Source organism: Canis lupus, chromosome 7, assembly GCF_011100685.1.
Source record: "Canis lupus familiaris isolate Mischka breed German Shepherd chromosome 7, alternate assembly UU_Cfam_GSD_1.0, whole genome shotgun sequence".
Taxonomy (NCBI): Eukaryota; Metazoa; Chordata; class Mammalia; order Carnivora; family Canidae; genus Canis; species Canis lupus.
In genome coordinates, this window is record NC_049228.1 from 39886817 (window position 1) to 39907927 (window position 21111).

At 42.2% G+C, this 21111-nt stretch overlaps 1 long non-coding RNA gene across 23 annotated transcripts in view; it reads right to left on the reverse strand.

Annotated features, from left to right (window-relative positions):
* The window catches only part of LOC102156662, a 106207-nt gene that overhangs the window by 76080 nt on the left and 9016 nt on the right, over positions 1 to 21111 (reverse strand). For 9 of the 23 annotated variants that reach the window (XR_005362301.1, XR_005362304.1, XR_005362303.1 and 6 more), the window contains exons 5-8: positions 15200 to 15322; positions 14684 to 14758; positions 12867 to 13076; positions 11414 to 11565 (exon numbers count right to left, since the gene is read on the reverse strand). This is a non-coding gene — a long non-coding RNA (uncharacterized LOC102156662). Of the gene's footprint in view, positions 1 to 9999; positions 10286 to 11413; positions 11813 to 12866; positions 13077 to 14683; positions 14759 to 15199; positions 15323 to 21111 lie in introns of those variants that run through there. The other 14 variants (XR_005362316.1, XR_005362313.1, XR_005362315.1 and 11 more) reach the window with 11 other exon arrangements.

Genomic DNA, 21111 nt, shown 5'->3' on the forward strand with positions numbered 1-21111 from the left:
TGGCAGGATACAATATCAATGCCCAGAAGTCAGTGGCATTTCTATACACTAACAATGAAACTGAAGAAAGAGAAATTAAGAAGAGAAATTTACAATTGCACCCAAAAGCATAAGATACCTAGGAATAAACCTCACCAAAGAGGTAAAGGATCTATACCCTAAAAACTACAGAACACTTCTGAAAGAAATTGAGGAAGACACAAAGAGATGGAAAAATATTCCATGCTCATGGATTGGAAGAATTAATATTGTGAAAATGTCAATGCTACCCAGGGCAATTTACACATTTAATGCAATCTCTATCAAAGTACCAGGGACTTTCTTCAGAGAGTTGGAACAAATCATCTTAAGATTTGTGTGGAATCAGAAAAGACCCCAAATAGGGGAATATTAAAAAAGAAAACCAGAGCTGGGGGCATCACAATGCCAGATTTCAGGTTGTACTACAAAGCTGTGGTCATCAAGACAGTGTGGTACTGGCACAAAAACAGACACATAGATCAATGGAACAGAATAGAGAATCCAGAAGTGGACCCTCAACTTTATGGTCAACTAATATTCGACAAAGGAGGGAAAACTATCCACTGGAAAAAAGACAGTCTCTTCAATAAATGGTTCTGGGAAAATTGGACATCTACATGCAGAAGAATGAAACTAGACCACTCTCTTTCACCATACACAAAGATAAACTCAAAATGGATGAAAGATCTAAATGTGAGACAAGATTCCATCAAAATCCTAGAGGAGAACACAGGCAACACCCTTTTTGAACTCAGCCACAGTAACTTCTTGCAAGATACATCCACAAAGGCAAAAGAAACAAAAGCAAAAATGAACTATTGGGACTTCATCAAGATAAGAAGCTTTTGCACAGCAAAGGATACAGTCAACAAAACTAAAAGACAACCTACAGAATGGGAGAAGATATTTGCAAATGACCTATCAGATAAAGGGCTAGTATCCAAGATCTATAAAGAACTTACTAAACTCAACAGCAAAGAAAGAAACAATCCAATCATGAAATGGGCAAAAGACATGAACAGAAATCTCACAGAGGAAGACACAGACATGGCCAACAAGCACATGGGAAAATGCTCCACATCACTGGTCATCAGGGAAATACAAATCAAAACCACAATGAGATACCACGTCACACCGCTGAGAATGGGGAAAATTAACAAGGCAGGAAACAACAAATGTTGGAGAGGATGCGGAGAAAGGAGAACCCTCTTGCACTGTTGGTGGGAATGTGAACTGGTGCAGCCACTCTGGAAAACTGTGTGGAGGTTCCTCAAAGAGTTTAAAATATACCTGCCCTACGACCCAGCAATTGCACTGCTGGGGATTTACCCCGAAGATACAGATGCAATGAAACGCCGGGACACCTGCACCCCAATGTTTATAGTAGCAGTGTCCACAATAGCCAAACTATGGAAGGAGCCTCGGTGTCCATCGAGAGATGAATGGATAAAGAAGATGTGGTTTATGTATACAATCGAGTATTACTCAGCCATTAGAAACGACAAATACTCACCATTTGCTTCGACGTGGATGGAACTGGAGGGTATTATGCTGAGTGAAAGAAGTCAATCGGAGAAGGACAAACATTATATGGTCTCATTCATTTGGGGAATATAAAAAATAGTGAAAGGGAATAAAGGGGAAAGAAGAAAAAATGAGTGGGAAATATCAGAAAGGGAGACAGAACATGAGAGACTCCTAACTCTGGGAAACGAACAAGGGGTGGTGGAAAGGGAGGTGGGCAGGGGGTGGGGATGACTGGGTGATGGGCACTGAGGGGGCACTTGATGGGATGAGCATTGGGTGTTATGCTATATGTTGGCAAATTGAACTACAATAAAAATATTAAAAATAATAAATAATAAGTAGACAAATAAAATCTTCAAAAAATTGTTTTTCACATTAATAGGAATACAAAAATACTTATCATTCAATATGGTGAATTTAACAATGTTAGGCATCTAATCAAAAACTACTAACTGCACAAAGGAATAGGAAAATCATTCTTAACAAAGAGAATGATCAATCAAAATAAACTGATCCAGAACTGATAGCCCCCAACATTATAATTAACAGAAGAGACATAAAAATATAATTGTATTATATGTATTCAAAATTTAAGTGGACACATGAGACATACTTCTTAAAGACTCTTATAAAACTTATAGACAATATAGAGAAATAGAACAGAACAGAGAGCTCAAAAATAAACCCATACATATTTGGTCAACTAATTTATGACAAAGGAGCCAAGAATATACAATGGGGAAAAGTCAGTCTCTTCAATCAATGGTGCTGGGAAAATTGGACAGCTACAAGCAAAATAATAAAATTGAACCCTAGTCTTACACCATATACAAAAATCAACTCAAAATCAATTGAAGACTTAAATTTCAGACCTGGGGCAACCTGGGTGGCTCAGCAGTTTAGTGCCGCCTTGGCCCAGGGTGTGATCCTGGAGACCTGGGATCAAGTCCCACATTGGGCTCTCTACATGGAGCCTGCTTCTCCCTCTGCCTGTGTCTCTGCCACTCTCTCTTTCTCTCTCTCTCTCTCTCTCTCTGTCTCTCATGAGTAAATAAATAAAATCTTAAAATATATATATAAAATAAATAAGTAAATCTCAGACCTGAAACTATAAAACTCCTAGAAGAAAACAGGTAAACTCCTTGACATTCGTCTTGGTGATGAGTTTTGGATTTGATATCAAAAACCAAAAACAACAAAAGCAAAAATAAATAAATAAATAAATAAATGGGACTACAACAAACCAAAAAGCTTGTGCATTGTTGATAGGAATGTAAATTGGTGCAACCACTATAGAAAACAGTATGGAGGGGGCGCCTGGGGGACTCCATCGGTTAAGTGTCTGCCTTTGGCTTGGGTCATGATCCCATAGTCCTGAGATTGGGCCCCACATCAGGCTCCATGCTGAGTGTGGAGTTTGCTTCTCTTTCTTGTTCTGCCCCTCCCCGTTTGTGCTCATGCAGCTCATGCACTCTCTCTCTCTCTCTCTCTCTGTGTCAAATAAAAAAATAAAATCTTTAAGAAAACAGTATGGAGGTTCCTCAAAAAATTAAAAATGGCAATGCCATATGATCCAGCAATTTCACTTCTGGTTATATATCCAAAGAAAATGTAAACAGGATATCAAAGAGATATTTCCACCCCCATGTTCACTGAAGCATTACTCACAACCGTCAAGATATGGAAACAACCTAAGTGTCCATCAAGGGATGCATGGATAAAGATGTGCACACACACACACAATGGATAAAGATGTGCACACACACACATACCTGTACACAATGGAATGTCCTTAAGCCATAAGAAATTCTGACATTTGTGACATCATGGAACTCGATGACACTACACTAAGTGAAATAAGCCAGACAAAAAGAAATACTACGTGGTATCACTTATATGTGAAATAAAAAAATAATAACCAAAAAAAAGTCAAGTTTATAGAAACAGAATAGAAAAGTGGTTGCCACGGGAAGGCAATAGAAGGGTTGGCAAAAGGGTATAAGCTTTCAGCTATAGGATGAATAGGGACTGAGGAACTAATGCATAATATGGTGACTACAGTTGATAATACTGTGTTATATGATTGAAATTTGCTAAGAGTAGAACTTAAATGTTTACATAAACACACAAAAAGATGAATATGTGAGATGATGGGTATGGTAATTAACTAAACGGGAGAAACCCTTTCATTACAATGTATATAATATCAAACCATCACTTAAATATCTTACCATTTTATTTGTCAATTATACCTTAATAAAGCTGAAAAAAGTAAAATGCCAACCAATATCTAAACAATTCCTTAAAAAAAACTTCTATAGATAAAAACTACATTATCTGAAATAAAAAATAGATGAGACAGAATGGCAAAATAGGTATTGCAAAAGAAAATATTAGTGAATTTGAAGATATAGCAATAGAAGCTATTAAAAAGGAAACAGAAGAGAATAAAAATTTAAAGACATAAAATCTTCAGTGAGCTGTGGGTCAACGTCAAGCAGCCTCATACACACATAATTAGAATCCCCCAAGAGTGGAGGCATGGGGACATAAAAAATATATATTTGAAGAAATAATGGCTGAAATTTTTCCAAATTGTACAGAAAACTATAAAGCCACAGATACAAGAAGCTCTATGTACCCCAATACATGCAGCATGAAGACTACACCCAAGCACATCATATTCATGTGCTCAAAACTGGTGATAAAGAGAAAGTCAATTGGAGAAAAGAAAAGACAAGACAAGACTGCAACTAAAGCAGGGTGTTTAAGTAGCTCAGTCGATTAAGCATTTCCCTTTGGCTCAGGTTGTGATCCCAGGGTCCTGGGATCAAGTCCTGCATTAGGCTCCCTGCTCAGTCAGGAGCCTCCCTTCTCTCTCTCCCTCTGTGCTTGCTCTCTCTCTCTCTCTCTCTCAAATACATAAATACATACATAAATTTATTTATATAAATAATCTTTAAAAAAAGAACCTCAATCAAAGCTTAACACCTCTTATAAAAATTAACTCAAATTCATCAATTCAAATGTAAAATTATGAAATTTTAGAAAAGAAAAAAATAGGAGAAAATCTTGAAGACCTTAGATAAGGAAAAGAGCTTAGACTTGACATTAAAAATATGATCTAAAAAAAGGAAGACTTGACAAATTGGACCTCTTAAAAACTAAAATCTTTTGCTCTGTGAAAAGCCCTGTCAAGAAAACAAAAACACAAATTATAGACTGGAACAAAATGTTTACAAACCACATATCTACCAAAAGACTTGGTGTCTAGAATGCATAAATAATTCTCAAAACCTAATAGCACCAAAGCAAATAATACAATTAGAAAGTGGGCTGAGGACATGTCAATGAAGAGAATAAACAGGTGGCAAGTAAGCAAATGACCCAATGTCAAACATCAGCAACTAGAGAAATGTATATTAAAACCCCAAAATAGGGGCACCTGGGTGCTCAGTAGGTTAAGCATCTGACTCTTGGTTTCAGCTCAGGCCATGATCTCAGGGTCATGAGATGGAGCCCCAAGTCAGGCTCCATATCCAGTGGGGAGTCTGCTTAAGATTCTCTCTCTCTCCTTCTTCCCCTCTCTCCACTCATGCTCTCTCTCTCTCTCTCTCTGTCTCTATCTCTCTCTCTCTCAGATGCATAAATAAAATAAATCTTTAAAAACAATCCATAAAGTAAAAAATCCCAATGCTGGCAAGAATGTGGAAAAACTGGATCAACCATAGACTGCTGGTAGGAATACAAAAGGTTATAGCCACTCTGGAAAATAATTTGGCATTTTCTTCTAAAACTAAAAATGCACTTACTATGCAACCCAGCATTAGCACTCTTGGCTATTTATCCCAGCCAAACAAAAACCTACAACACTCAAAAACCTATACATGAATGTCCACAGCAACTTTACTTGTAATAGCCATAAACTAGACTCGACACAAATATCCTTTGACATGTAAATGATTAAATAAATTGTACATCCAAACCACGGAATACTAGTGGACAATTAAAAGGAACCAATTGTTTATGCAATGAAACCTTGGACTGGTCTCAAGGGAGAGCAAAAGACTATATACTGCATGATACTATGTAAAATATTCCATTTATATAATGCTCTTAGAACAACTATAATATGAAAATGGAGAACAGATTAGTGATTGCCAGATGTCATGGATAAGAGGAAGGGGGACAGATTGACTATAAGGTACAAGGGAGCCTTGTGATAATAAAAGATACTATATCTCACTTGTGGTGACAATTACACAAAGCCACACAAGAAGTAAAATTGCACAAATACATATACACACATACATAAATGAATACATGTATAGCTGATGAAATCTGAATAAACTCTGAGTTGTACCAATGCCAGTTTCCTGGTTTTGATACCGTCCTATAGCTATACAAGAGATCAAGACCGAAGGAGATGGGTAAAAGTACACAGGACCTTCCCATACATTTCTCTGCAAATTCCTGTGAATCTATAATTATTTCAAAATAAAAAGTCAAAAAGAAATTCACTGTTTAACATAAAAACAATAATATAGCCTAGGCTTTATAGCAAATATATAAGAAAAACATATGAGAGCAATGGCATAAAAACCAGGAGGAGAAAAGTGTAGGTATACAGTATAAGCTCTTACACTACACTTAGAGTTGCCTAATATAACTTGAAATCACGCTGATGAGTTAAAGATGATACTATAAACCCTACTGCAAACACTAAAAGAGCAGGGTGAAGAGCTATGACATCATAGAAGATAAAAGGAAACACAGAAAATGTTCCATCCAAAAGAAGGCAGCAAAAGAGGAAAGGGGGAATAAAGACTAGATGAGACTAATAGGAAACAAATATAAATGACAAAATTAAATCAAACCATATGAAGAACCTGTCTCCAACAGGAACAAAATACATTTAAAGGCACATGGAACATTTACCAGGATGGGCCATATTCTGGGCCATAAAATATGTCTCAATACATGTAAAAGCACCTAACTCACACAAAGTATGTTCTGTGGTCATAAGGAATTAAATTAGAAATCAATTAACAGAAAGATGTCTGGAAAAATCTTGAAATATTTGGAAATTAAATAGCACACCTCTAAGTAACCCAGGGGTCAAAGAAGAAATCAAAAGGAAAATTAGAAAGTGCTTTTAACAAGATGAAAATGAAAATACAACATATCAGAGTTTGTGAGATTCTGATAAAGCAGTTCTTACAGGGAAATTTATAGCACTGACCACCTACCTATATTAGAATAGAAGAAAGGTCTCAAATCAGTGACCTTAGTTCCTACTGCATGAAACTAGAAAAAGAAGAAAAAATGAAACCAAAGTAAGTAGAACACAAGAAATAATAAAGATCAAAGAGGAAATCAATGAAACAGAAAACAGAAAAACAACATACAACATACAACAAAATCAATGAAACCTAAAGGTCGCCCTTTGAGAATATCAGTAAAATTACTAAAGGTCAGTCTACTAAACTGATCAGGAAAAAAGAGAGAAGATACAAATTAGCAATATCAGGAACGAGACAAGTAAGTAAAATCACTACAGACTCTACAGATACTAATAAGATAATAAGAGAATATTATGAACAACTTTATGCCTGTAAATTTGACAACTTAGATAAAGTGAACAACTGTTTGCAAGATGCAAATTACCAAAGCTCACTCAAGAAGAAATAAATAACTCGAATAGATCTATATCTATTAAAGACATCAAATTTATGGTTAAATTTTTCCCACAAAGATAGCTCCTAGCCCAGATACCTTTACTGATGAATTCTACCAAACATTTAAGAAAAAGTAATATCATACTACACAGTTTTTCAGAAAACTGAAGAGAGAATACTTCCCAATTCATTCTGAGCTAGCACTTCTCCGATACCAAAGCCAAAAACATTATAAGACAAGAAACTACATACCAATCATCATAAATATGGATACAAAAATTTTAAACAAAATTTTTAGTAAATTGAATCCAACAATTGTTAAGAGGTTAATACATTATGACTAAGTATGGTTTATCCCAGGAATGCAGCCTCAGTTTAACATTTGAAAATGAATGTAAGTCATTCAGCTAACAAGATATTAAGAAACACCATGTGATCAGCTCACATGCAAAAAATGCATTTGATAAAATCCAACACCTTTTCATGGTAAAATGATTCAGTGAACTAGGAATAGAAAGGCACTTCCTCAACCTGATAAAGAGCATCTATGAAAAGCCTATATAGCCAACATCATACTCAGTGGTGAGACACTGAACACTTTTCCCCAAGATCAGGAATAACACGAGGACATCTATTCTCATTATTTCTGTGCAATCAAGTGAGAAAAAGAAATAAAAGGCATCAAGATTGGAAAGGAAAGTATAAAACTACCTTTAGTCACAAACTATATGATCATCTAAGCAGAGAATGTGATCTAATCTACAAAAAAGCTACTAGAACTAGTGAATATAGTAAGTTTGCAGAACACAAGATCAATATAATAAGTCAGTTATACCCTATATACTAGCAACACAAAATAAGAAATTGAAATCTTTAATAATAATACTATTTACAACAATATCAAAAAAGTAAATTAGGGATAAATATGACAAAAAGTACACAAACAGGTACACTGAAAACTACAAAATATCGCCAAAGGAAATTTAAACAGAGCTTTTTAAAAAGGGAGAGAAATATGCATTTTTCTTGAGTCAGAAAACTCAATATTGCTAAGACATTAGTTTTTCCCAAATTGTTCTACAGATTCAATGTAATCCCAGTGGAGATTCCTGTGGGATTTTCTGCATAAACTGGCAGGCTGATTTTTAAATTTGTATGAAAATATAAAGAGCTTAGAATAGCCAGAACAACTATTTTAAAAAAATAACAAAGTTGGAGGACTCACACTACCTGACTTAAAGATTTATTTAAAGGCTATAGAAATCAAAAGTTTGATTTGTTGTAAATAAGCAAATAGATGAATGAGACAGAAGAGCAACACAGAAATATATCTAAACATACACGGACAACCAGTTTTTGACAAAGGTATGAAGGCAGTCAGTGAAGCAAGGATGGTGCTGAATTGACTTGACACCCATATACAAAAACAATGAACTCCAGTTCATACCTGGCACCATACACAACATGGAGTGACAGACCTAAATGTATAGCCTAAAACTATACAACTTCTAGAAGAAAATATTGGAGAAAAATTTTCTGATGTTGGGGCCAGCAAAGATCACTTAGATATGACACCAAAACTTGATCCCTAAAAAGAAAATTTGATAAGGTGAACTTAATCAAATTTTAAAACTTAGCTCCTAAGAGAATGAAGACAACCTGTAAGCTGAGAGAAACCCATTGCGAAGCATGTATCTGATAAAGGATGTGTATTCACACTACAAGAACTCTGAAAAATTAGTAACAAGAAAACAACACAATTTTTTAAATGGGTAAAAGATTTGAACAGAGAGTACACCAAGGAAGGTACATAGAGGGCAAATGAGCAAACAAAAAGATGTATCCAGGGAAATGCAAACCAAAGCCACAGTGAGATCCCACAACACACCTATTGAAACGGCTAAAATTGAAAAGACTGACCATCCCAAGTGTTGAGAAGGATTTGGAGGAACTGGAACCCCCACACTATCATCAGAAATGTAAAATGGTACAACCACTCTGTAAAACAGTTGGGCAGCTTTTCACAAAGCTAAGCAGAGCAAAGGGGATTTTTAGGGCCATGAAACTATTTTGAACGATACTATAACGGTGGACATGTGTCATATACACTTGTCAAAACCACAGAATGAACACTATATGTCAACTAAACTCAAGTAAAATAAAAACTAAGGGGAGAAAAACATAGACTGTACGACACCAGGAGTGAATCCTAACATACACTATGGTTGGGTGAGCATGTGATTCCATGTCCATGAAATGTCCAGAAATGGCAATACAGAGAAACAGGAAGTACATCATTAGTGGTGAAGCACAACCCGGAGAGACTGGGGAGCCTGGGGGGATGAAAAAGTTTCTTTTCAGACACACAGTTTCTTTCAGGTTGAGTGTTCTAAACTCAAGAGAGTGGTGGCAGCTGCGTGACTCTCTAAACATACTAAAAAAAACCACCATGGAATTGTACACTTTCAGTGGGTGAATTTTGTGGCATGTTTATTAAAATCTTGATAAATGTCTTAAAATTTAAAACTTGATAAGTGTTTTAAAAATTAAATGTTTTAAAAATTAAAGACTGAGTTGGACTCCAGTCCAACTGAGAGAATAAATTATTTATGTGATCATTTGGAAGACACATACATGTGAGGAAAACGTATATATTCAAAAACAAACATGTACATATACTTTTTTTTAAGATTTTATTTATTTATTCATGAGAGACACAGAGAGAGAGAGGCAGAGACACAGGCAGAGGGAGAAGCAGGCTCCATGGAGGGACCCCGATGCGGGACTTGATCCTGGGACTCCAGGATCACACCCTGGGCTGAAGGCAGGGCTAAACCGCTGAGCCACCGGGGCTGCCCTGTACATATACATTTATTAGTTTTCTTTTACTTGTGAATGCAAATTGGTGGTAACACAAGAAAAGCAGGAGTACCTTCTGTGTGGATATTGGCACGATTATCTTCCCATGGATAAAAGGGAGTAAAAGTCATACTGGCTATGAAATCATCTTCTCTTCAAAATGTCTGATGACTCAGAGATAAGTCTGTACTAAACATCTTCTGTTCAAAATACACAATGAATAAGGATAAGAGTATAAGTATAATAAGAATATCTGATTAGGGGGGAAAAAGTGAAGCATATTCCTACCATATGACCCAGCCACTCTACTCCTTGATAGATCCCCAAGTAGTTCAGAGTCCTGTACACAACTGCTTTCAACAGCTCTAAGAGCCAATCCCAGAAATTATCTAAACATGCGTGAACAGCTGCATAGACATTGTGGTGCATCCACAACAATATCAATGGAATGTTATTCCACAATAAAAAGGAAAGAACTGATATATACAACAGGATAGATGAATCTTTAAAAAAAATTATGCTGAATGATACCAAACCAAAAACAAAAAACAAAAAAGAATACATGCTATGCCATTCCATTTGCAAAAAATTTTAAGAATGCAAATAATCCATAGTGACATAGTGAAATGTGGGGGGTGATGGACACATTTACTGGATTGATCCTGGTTGAGTTTCTCAGATGTAAACACATGGCAAAACATCAAATTCACTACTTTGAATGTGTGCAGTTGAGTCTATGTCAGTAAAGCTATACAGGGTTTTGGGGGGGGGTTGTCTTTTAGTGAGAAATAAAGGGAGAGAGAGCACAGGATGGGCAGAGGGAGAGAGACTCTCCAGCAGACTCCCCACTGAGGACAGAGTGTGACACAGGGCTCAATCTCATGACCCTGAGATCACGACTTGGGCTGAAACCAGGAGTCAGATGCTCAACTAACTGAGCCCCCCAGGCACCCCATCAATAAAGCTGTTTTTAACAAAAAGTGACCCCAGGATCAAGGAAGACCTGGATCCTACAACTGGAACAAGCTCCAGCGCCCCTGTGCAGGGAACACAAGTAAGCTTTTCCAGAGCCTAGGACCAGGGCTTTCTGCAAGCTCCAAATGCAACTTTACCAAGATGATCAGAGCAGCCTGCCTCTGCCCTTTGCACCCTCACACACCTCTTCCCCACTCACCCCCCATATTTAAACAGAAGCTGAGAGATACCTTGGTGCACTTATGAAAAGTCCAGCTCTACCCCAGCCCCACAGTGAGAACATTTATATAATTCAATAGTTCTCAGAACAATAACGCACACAGATCTATTTTTCTATGTACACAGAGTCCTACCAGAGATTCGAGTGGTGTGATTCTGTTTCCTGCTTCCATGCCACAGTGGGCATCACTGAGGGTCCCTGCATCTGTTAAATGAAGTTTGGCTTCGTGTAACAGGAAACTCCATCACTGACGTATATGGCTTTACTCTTCCACTTTACTGGAGACTAGAGGTAAAGAGTGGAGAGCTGTGTGGCAGCTCTGCAAAGTCTTCAGGGTCTCAGCCTCCTGCTGTCTCCGTAGGCACATGGCCTCCATCCCTGCAGTTACATGATGTCTGCTAGGGAACTGTGATCCAGCCAGCAGGAGCGGGAAGGAGAAGAGGCAAAGGGAGGAGCTCTGATTGTCCCACAAGGCAACAGTGGTGCTGCTCAAAGGAGGAAGAGGGCAATGAGCAGCAGGTCAGGTGCCCGGCTATTTGGAGTCAAAAAGATGGTGGTCACTGAAACCAATTCTGGGATGGCACACATGCTATCTTGTACCCTCAAGGGTGTACCCTAAAAGAACCAATCCCTGGAGTTGAAACATGTCCTCTGGGTCAAAGGACCAACAATTGAGCATGTTGCTACAATTTTCTCCCCCTGAAGAATGGGTGCCAAGGAGCTCCACAGCCGTGTTCAGTCCCATCCTTCAGGGCAAGGGTGGGAAGGCGCTCCCCTCTGTGAGGATCCAGCTGAGGCTCTGGCCCTGATAACCCTGCCCATTGCTCCAGGCTACTCAGCACCTGGGGTTTGTGGGCTGCCAGTGGAGAGCTGGGTTCAGGGGCACAGTCAAGCAAGGGTGTCTGCTGTCCCAGAGCACACACGCCAACAGTGGTGGTGCTCAACCAGTCTTAAAGCGTAGGTATGTCATCACCCAGGGCCTGCTGACTGGGGAAGGACATGCTGGGATCAGACAGCAGGAGGCATCAGGAGGTGCTGGTTCTCAGCAGACTTGGCTCCCATGCCGGCCAGCCACAGGCCACAACCGCCTGGGGCCTGCTCCCTGAGCTGGAACCCACGGGGGCATCTGGGAGGCACCAGGGACCTGAGTGAGGGCGTGGCTCGTCCCCTGGAACCCCTGCACTGAGCTCACCCCTGGGGGCCAGGCACCTGCTCCAGGACCAGCTCCCACCCGGTGGGGCCACCATCATGATCAAAGTCAGAGTGGATCCGGCCACACCATGCTCACTCGAAGTGTGTGAACACAGGAGAAGGGGCAGGGGTCCCCGGGAACACCCCGCCCTCCAGGTCTCCTGCCCCAGTGGTACTTCAGTGACAAGTAATAAACTAATACATTCCTTTTCATTTAAAACAGATTTCAGAGAGAAGTGAAAGGTATGAAGAAAAAGAAGTCCCCTCTTCCCCAGACTGGAGGCGCTCCTTACACAGTTCTGGGACATCTTTGCATATATTTTCTGTCCAAATGTATTTGCCAGGGAACGTTACTTATAAATACTTCAATTAAAAACAACTAACGTCTGAACTACCTCTTGCATTGTTGACATTAAAAGTAGGGAAGGATCCAAGCCACAGGGAGCCGCTGGCCCAGGTGCAGTCTCCAGTATGGCCACCAGGTGTCAGAACCACCAACGGAATTCCCACACTTGGACTGGGAAGCTTCAGGAACAGTCAGGCTGGGAATGGCACCAAGACCCCCACCTGGCATCCTTTGGCCCTTTGACCCAATATTTCGTCTCCTACGAAGGAAGGGAGGGGGGAGTAAGTATTGCTGCAAAAGCCAATTAACTTCTCAGAGCACAGATTCCCATTTAGTTGGGTAGCCTTGGATCCTTCCAGAAGCTGCTGAAACGCTGTGGGATTCCCTTGGGAAGCATGAGGCGGGCCTCCCACAGCTGTGAGGCACTTCTAGAAGCCAGGGCCACCTCCCCACCTAGCTGGAGAGCTGAGAAGTGTGAGCTCAGAGGGGTATACACAGGGGAGGGATCGGCCACAGCCATCCTGGTCTGTACGCGGCCCTCCTCCGATTTAGCCTCAGGTCATGGCCTCTGGGTCGCTGCCAGTTGAGCCCCTCACCGTGCTGGCCTGGCCTTGTCTGGAGCCACTGACCTAGGAAACTGTCGCCCTGCTGGAGCAGACCTCAGGCATGGGGGTGGAAACACTGCTCCTCCTGTAGTATACCTGCCACCACACTCAGGGACAGTGGACTCGCTGCAAGGGGCTCCAAGCAGGGCCCCCACAAGCCTCATCCTGTAACTCCTGATCACTAGAGGGGTGTGGAAGCAGGTACAACACTAATGGGGTCAAGGGGCACAGTGACCATGGCTGCAGAGGGATAGACCCCTCCCCAAGAGGGCACCATGGCAGAGTGTCCAAGGGACGGATGGGGTCCTTGTCACATGTGCCAGCTAGCATGAGTATGGGCTGCTTCCTGGGCCACATCCCATTTCTGGCCAGGGGTCCAGGGAAGGGTTCCCACAGGGCCTAGTCCCACTGCTCAGGGATGGAGCTTTCCTACGTAGAATAGTGCCACATGTGGGAGCAGGTAGGAGGCGGGGTACAGAGAGGGAGGGGTAGGAAGGGTTCAATGCTCCCAGACGATGTTCTCGATATCCAGGTACGACCCCAGATTTGTGATTTCCATGCATTCTGACAGGCAGGTGAAGGCGACTTTTTTCTGTGATTTGAATGACCTCATCCACTAAACTGGTACATCCTACACAGGTCACAGGGAGCAACAGTAATTATTTAACTCACTGTACACCTTACATTCACATATATCACTTAAAATAATACACCTGTGCTGCCATACACATAATAAAAATGGCAATTATCATTAAAACATAGGTAGCATTTATATTCAGATATGACTGTGTATGTTGATACTCCATGTTTCAAGCACAATATACAAGCCAAATGCTTTATTTAAAAAGAAAGAAGGATAAAACAATGTCTATATTGGGACCCACATTCATTTACCATGACTGGTATAACAGCCGTTGCTTTGATGTGGCCAACACTGGTCTGGCCATTGAGGAGTTTTTCCATTACCCTATGACATATGATATAAGAGGTATGGTACTGAAAGAATCTCTATAATGCTGACCAGACCACCCCCTTGATCATGGCAAAGGGAGCAGTCTCTCTGAGCCAAGGGAAGGGGCCTTTGCACAGCCCCATAATCTGCTCTGGGTCCGTCTACCTCAAGGAAGCCAGGTTAATGAGGCCTCCCCTCCAGGCACTGTAACTCGGTAACTCCTGGATAATCCTGGTAAGTCAAAGAGCCTCCCAGGCCCCTGATAAGTCTAGCTATTAATCACTCATTCTACTTGGTCGGGCCACTCACGTGACAAGGTTACACAAGGCTCAGACAGACTCCACTGGTCAAGGTGTATCTTGAGATCCCCAAGCTTCCAGGTCTCTGGGAAAAAAGTAACCAATGGAGTCTCAGGGGTGGGAAGGGATGGGGTTCAGGCCCCCACCCGCCTCGCTGAATCAAGTACCTGCTTACCACACACACCCTCCAGGTCAACCATGCTTTGGGGGTGAGTCAGGGAGGAGGTGGGCGGTTGTGTTCAGTTTTGCCAGGTGTCTGGTACCCTAATGACCATGACTCCTCCCTCTACTTAATCCTTCCTGTACAGAGTCTCCACCTCCAAGCCCTGTACTCAGCCTGGTGTCCCTGAGGCTGTTCCCCTTCCATAAAGCAGGTAAGGAAATCATCCACATGAACACACAAAAACAGATGACTTCCTGAATCACACCTGAGCTTGGGTGCAGTTTGGGTGCAGAGTAAGGCCAAGCTACAAGCTCAGAGGTCACTGACTATAATTATCCCTCCCATAAGGGCAGCCATCCTTACCTGTAGCCAAGCAGCTTCTGAGGCCATGACAAATAGCCGTGCCGGTCGAAACCCCAGAGGAAGCATTCCTCAGCATGTCTCCCGGCCCAAGCGTCAGGGACGGGCACCAGAAGAGTCAACAGACTAAACCAATAGAAACAAGAGAGAACTGGTTCTCCTGCTCTCTAGATGGCTCATGACATTTCAATTATGTGCAGCACAATATAGCTGAATTATTTTTAACCTTTATGGAGCCTCCGCTTCACAAAAGAAATATTAGTTGGTGGAGTTCAAGGACAGCTGGAGGCAGAGACCAGAAAGAAGGTCACGAGCAGGAGTGAGCCCGTCAGCGGCCCTGCGTACAGGATAGGTAAAGCATGCCACCTTTTGTTCAGGGAATCATGAGTGTGGTGCGTTCTGGGTGTTGCTTATTTGCAATTTATTTCTCCAAGTAATACAGTATATGTCCTTGAGGCAACATCAGTGTCTCGTCAGCAAATGGCAGAGGAGCCCTCAGCTCTGACTCCCCCAGTAGCTCTGCTGCCAGGATGGACAGTGGAACGGATGGAGCTAATTCTGCCGAAAGTCTATGTGAAGAGTTCCCAAAGCACAGTCTTTTGAACAAGTTCACTCATGATCTAAACAAACTAATCTTCCTTTTAGTAGCTCTGCTGTGGGGTGAGGGGAGAGAAGGGTCCCATGTCCTCTTCTTGTTCCACTTTCTCCATGAAAATCTCCTTTCAAAACTTGTCTAAGATACACTGCAACCTCCCAGTGAAAAGACATACCCAAAGCTCTTCTGATTACAATGGTATCAAGAGTTGCAACTTCCAATGCCTACAGGTGCCAATAGGTCTATCCCATAAGATCATCTTGAACTGTATTCTTCTGGCCCTGAAACACTTTAATTTTGGAATACCCATTTGTCTTGAAATACAGCCCGTGTCTGACAGAAACATGGATATGAGAGAGAGTTCACTTAATTCTACTATCAGAGATATGACACCACAAGTTTGACCCTAAATGGCAGCTGGCCATGAACTTTGACATTCGGGAGGATGCAGAGAGCAGCGTACACCAAGCTGAGCTGGAACGCACATGACCTGCATAAAAGCAGAAGCCACCATTAACGCCAACCGTTAGTCTTGCAGAAGCATGGGCTCAGCACTTTGCAAAGAAACCAGAAATCCAGATCCTTGCATGTAATCTCCCAGTGTTTAAATATGGACTATTAGCTTAAAAAAAAAAAAAAAAAAGACCAATCTCAGGTCCCCAGTTTGCTACCTCCCCTTTAATGACAAAGGCAGTCATTAAACAGACTGGGAACAGACCTGCCCTAGAAGTCAGGAACATGAGGCTATTAGACCTTGATCCAACAGCTAGGCAAGACACCTGGCCATCACAGGTTTCTGACACCTTGAGGTCCAAATTTCTTTCGATACTGAATTATGATACTGTACAGTTACAGAAGTTTTCTAGATGGTCCATTTCCACAAGAATCACCAGGAATATAATTAAATGAGAAATACCCACAAAGAGATCAGTGTACCACACAGCAGGGTCTATGGCGTCACAGGTCGAGACGTGGCCTTGGTGTGGCCAAGCCACTTGGTTCATATAAGCACAGGAATGTGAGCCTTCCTCTGGGTGTGATCTCCTGAGAGCCACCCACCTGCCAGGAACAATAAAGTGTGGCTCTCCTCTGGCATATCATGGCCGTGGTGGGGAGCACCTCTCTACCAGATAGAACTAGCATGGGTCTGGAAACTCAGGGTTTTCAGGAGACATTTTGAGTTAGAAAACAAAGCTGCCCAATGGGCTGGTCTGAGCCACGAGTCCCACTTCTTAAGTTCACACTCAGCCTTCCTGCGATGAGACTCGTAGCTGCTACAGCAAGGCCTTCTGCATCAGCGGTGTCCTCAGGGCAGCCCTGGTTACTCGACCCTCAGCCATGGCCCTGCATGGACAGGAGCAGACAGCTCGCCCCATGCTAAACCATGCAGTTTCCCACCCTGCAACTTCTCTTCAGGGGATGCAGGAAGGGAGTAAGAAAATATTAAGCTGGGACGCCTGGGTGGTTCAGCAGTTGAGCGTCTGCCTTTGACTCAGGGCCTGATTCAAGGGTCCAGGATCAAGTCCTACAACGGGCTCCTGCGAAGAGCCTGTTTCTCCCTCTACTTATGTCTCTGCCTCTCTCTCTCTCTCTCTGTCTCTCTCTCCCATGAATAAATAAAATCTTTAAAAAAAGAAAAAGAAAATACTAAGCTGGAGAATAACGACAAAGGAGTAACTAAGGGCCTTCCCATTGCAAGGTTTAAAAATAGGCATATTTCAGTCCAAAGAAGAGTAGTCACATTCTTGTGGTTATGTTACGTGTGTGCCTTGGGCAAAATGAAGGCCCTAAGAACAGAAATTACAAGTGAGCACCTCCAGCAATGCCTACATGAGCCCAACTGTGGAGAGAGCCCAGAAGTCCATCAACAGGTGAATGGATAAGTTAGACATGGTGTGTATACACAATGGAATACCACTCAGCCATCAGAAAGGATGAAATAATCAGAGAAAGGCGATTATTGGATGATCTCACTGATACGTGGAATTTAAGAAACAAAACAGGATCATAGGGGAAGAGAGGAAAAAATAAAACAAGACAAAATCAGAGAGGGAAACAAATTCTAAGAGGCTCTTAATCACAGGAAACAGACTGAGGGTCACTGAAGGGGTGAAGATAGGGGGACGGGGTCACTGGGTGATGGGCATAGAGGGCACATGATATGATGAGCACCGGGTGTTATGTAAGACTGATGAAGCACTGACCTCTACCTCTGAAACCAATAATATGTTATATGTAAATTAATTGAATTCAAATAAAATGTTTTTTTAAATTTTTATCAACAGGTAAAAAACAGAGCAGCTCCTGCACACAGGTCATGTTGACACAAAGAGCTGGGCTCCCGGTGACGCAGGGAGGGGATTCCACACCCACTTTCCTAGGTGCCTGGGTCCATTGGTTGTGAACAGGGTCTGCTATTGGTAGCTGCCAGCAAGTATCCAGTATGTCTCAAAGAATGAATTACCTTTGACTCCAAAACCAGCCATGACCTCTCTACTTTGCCATGTGCCCCATGACCGCCCTGGCTTTAGGTCACCAGTGCTTATTCTAAGTCAGCTTATTGTTACCCTGAGGCCTTTGTTATCTGCATCCTGGCCTGGAATGCTCTCTTCCCTGATCTTCAAGAGGTGGGTCTTGCGGTCTCAGAGCCTCAGGGTGCCCCTCAGAGGGGCTTTCTCTGGGATTTACCCCTTCATGCTGTGTCATATAACCCTACTTTGCTTCTCTGCTTCCCACCACCTGATTTACTTCCCATTTGTTTCTACCCTCCTCACCTGTCTTCTCTCACTAGCACCTGAGTGCCATGGAAATAAGCATTTTGTGTCTCTCCGCCAAGTATTTCCAGTAGCTAGAATGGTGCCTTGCATTGAGCAGGTGCTCAGGAAGTACTAGCTGAAGGAACAGATAGATGGCTGGCTGGAGGTAAGAAGGCCTCTGGCAGATGGCCGTGAGGTACCTGTGGCGCCCAGCGATGCAATGAGGGAAAAACTCACAGACTCGCATCTAACAGGGAAGACTGACACTCATCCAGCGTAACGCAATGAGGCTGATGGAAGTGCATTGATCTGTCTGCTCAAGATGAGTGTGAGGACAATGTCAAAGTGAAGAGCTGGCCGAAGGGCAGAGGAGAGAAGAGGGTGGGGGGAAGGCATCATGGCAAGGTGACGAGTCTGGAAGCAGAGCCTAGGTTCCAGGGGGCCCAGGAGCAGGTGTGAGGGACCCAGTGTCTGGAAAGAGAGGCAACTGCCAGTTCTCAGCTTCCTACCAGTCTCTGCATGTTGGACTTTAGTCCTTGAGCAGGGGGAGCCATCTAAGGATTTTTAAGGAGGGAAGCCACATGATGGCTTGATATTAACAAAGACAATTCTGGTAGCAGCAAAGGCAACTATGAGAAAAGTGCAAAACATGCAGGAGGTTATCGTCCATCCAGGTCCAAATACATCCAAGATCGCAACTCCCAGCAGAAACAGAGAAGGAAAAGAGGAGACAGATGGAAAGCTGTTAAAAGGTAGGATCCGTGGAACTTTGTGATACGCCAGACATGGGAAAGTGAGAGAAAGGATGGAGTTCAAGGCAATCCCATCAGAATTACTGGTCTTGTCATGGGGCGTGTGAAGTCCTAAGCTCCCCTGCCCACATGTGGCTGGGTGTGAGTGTGTCTGCTGACATGAGCTCGGGGACACTGGCCCCACTGGGAACCTTCCACCCTGGCACCACTGCCCACACACCTGCTTCATCAGTAGGTTTGTAGAGAAGTCCCTGTGATGTGTGTGCCTGAAACCTACAATGGTGATGATCTCTCCCTTCAGAAAGATACGCATGTTATTACTTCCATGCACAGCCGTGTTTGGAGGCACATGATCCATCACCACAGAAGCATGACTATTGATCTAAATATAGATGTGCCTGTCACCTCAGAGAAAAAACAGACCAGAAGCCATGGTTCCACTTACTCCAAGGAAATTTAAGGTGATAAAATTAAAAAAACAAATCAATATAAGGTTTCTTAAGTCTGTAAAGGATCGAATGATCAAATTATGATGATTTCACCTGCTTCATGTCTCTTGACCTTAAACTGCTACTTTAGCCCCCTCTAAAGCAGCCCCCACCCGACCCCAAGTTATTTCCCACAGTCTTCAAGGAAAACCTCACAGTGGCCATGTGCCAGGCACGCAACAGGGTCCTCACTTCATGTCTGCTCTCCCGCCCTCACCCTATATGTTCTGACCACCACTGCTCCCACTGGCCCACTGACCCTGGGGAAGCCAGTGCTCACTCCCACCACAACGTGCCAAAGCTACAGGACCTCTGCTATAAGGCAAGGAACAATGCTCTCCTTTTGTGATATGCCACCAAAGGGGCCGCAAAGCAGCAGAGATTATGCCCAGTGTTTTCTGAAATTGTCATTAAAAGGGTTACTTACAAACAAAACAGATGAACATACAGGAGCGGGGAAAGAGAGAGAGAGGGAAACAAACCATAAGAGAAAGACAATAAACTGAGGGCCGGTGAGGGGAGGAATGGGGGAGGTGCATGAAGGAGGGCACCTGTCACCATGAGCACCCAGTGTTATAAGTAATCGATGAATCACTCAATTCTACTCCTGAAACCAGTATTAAACTATATGTTAACTAGAATTGAAATAAAAATTTGAAAAAGAAATAATAAAAATGAAAGGGTTCTTGACATTTTTGTACCTGTGGCCTTCCCTCCTGCACACTGTCCTCCCAGGACTAAGCCAGGAGCTGTGGGCACCCAGGCTAGAAGACAAATGAGTGACAGCCACCACACGGCCTCCCTCCCTTGGGGAAGGGCTTTGTTACAGGGTCAAGTGGGTCCAGCCTGGCTCCAGCTCCCTTAAGATGGATTCTTCCCAGGAGAATCCTTCATTCCTCACCTAAATAGATTTTTGGAGCCACCCTCTTCCCAATTCCTCCAAAGGGAGAGTTTGAGTCCAATCTTTTAAAAGAATGAAAGACCAGTTGTATTGTTAAATTATTTATAAGTGGAAAGCAAGTAGAAGCTGTAAAAACATGCTAAGTTCAAGACTAAAAAATAGCTCTGATATCGGACTTTTCATTTACCTCTGATGATGAACCACCTGTCAATAATCTGAACATGAGGACAGGGAGAGGAAAATGAAATTTTAAACATGATACCACTTACATTGGCATAAAAAAATCCAACACATAGGAATAAATCTGATAAAATACGTGCAGGGCCTATCCAGAGAATCCAGAAACATTGCTAGGAAAAATTAAAGACTTATGTAAATGGGAAAGCATCCCATGTTCCTAAGCACAAAAGCTCAGTATTATAA